Below are 1,193 nucleotides of genomic sequence, written 5' to 3' on the forward strand. Positions count from 1 at the left end.
AGCTCCCAGTGACATCAGTACTATAAGGGAAAGGTACTTGCTGATTATCACCCGTGCTTCAGCTTTAGCAGTGTTCCAGCATTTGGACTTCACGTGTATGTTAACTTGTAAATAATGGGTTTTGGTAATGAAAGTCAATGGAAAGCTGACTAAATAAAAATTAAAAATCAATATGTAAAAACCTATTGAAGCAACAAAAAGCTTCAAAGATTCTTAGAGTCTTAAAATCCTGCAATCAAATACAACATTGTTCACAGAAATTTATTACTACATCGATTGATATTACAAGTTTGTTTTCTTATCAATTTTAATCCTAAAATTTTATTAGCAGTTGGGGATTTTTCTCTTTAGTAAAGTAAATACATACATATGTCACCACACCTCACTTTGAACTGCCAACGTTCACCATTGTCTCAGTCTTTGCTCTGATTCTGGCTTGGCCCAGAGGCCCTGTTTTGAAGGGGTTTATGGCAGAGATCAACCATAATGTTGCCGAGAATCGTTGTGAATCAAAAATCAGGCAATTCTTCATTCTTCCCACCTCGCTGTCTTATGCCTGAGGGAGCTGTGATCAGGCACTACACCATAGTATGGGGTGGGATGGCCTCACTCCTGTCCCCTGTGTATGTCGGTCAGGACGTGGTGACCTTCCCCGATGTGGCCATGAGCTTCACCCCAGAGGAATGGACGGGGACCAGAATGCTAAGTATGTGCAAGGAACAGGTGAGCCCCAATTTGCTGGAGTATCTCCCCAGTTGTGGGCCTTATTTATTATGAGTTCTACTTAATTTTTTTTACTTTGTTTCATTTTGCAGTCCATCTGGAAATGCACATGTTGACTTCAGGTTCTGCACTCAGGAATCACTACTAATTTGATACTTGACATCCAATATGGAACCCAGGCATGGCCAGGAGTATTTCCTCAGCCCAGAGCCATGAATATACCCTATACATTGCTGTGTATGTGACTCAAAACAAACGAAATAAATTTACTTCTCTTTCCACATTTAACTTGGGTGTTGTGCTTTTGCTCTTGGTGTAGTTTCGGGAACACACGAGGAATTTTTATTTTCTTTCATTTGTAACTATTAAATTCCATACATTTATTTTTTGGTTGTTGGGCTACACTCAGTGGTGTTCAGGGGTTACTCCTGGCTCTTCCCTCAATATTTACTCGTGGCAGTGCTCAGGGA

The sequence above is a fragment of the Sorex fumeus genome, unplaced genomic scaffold (genome assembly GCF_029834395.1).
Source record: "Sorex fumeus unplaced genomic scaffold, SorFum_2.1 ptg000134l, whole genome shotgun sequence".
Lineage (NCBI taxonomy): Eukaryota > Metazoa > Chordata > Mammalia > Eulipotyphla > Soricidae > Sorex > Sorex fumeus.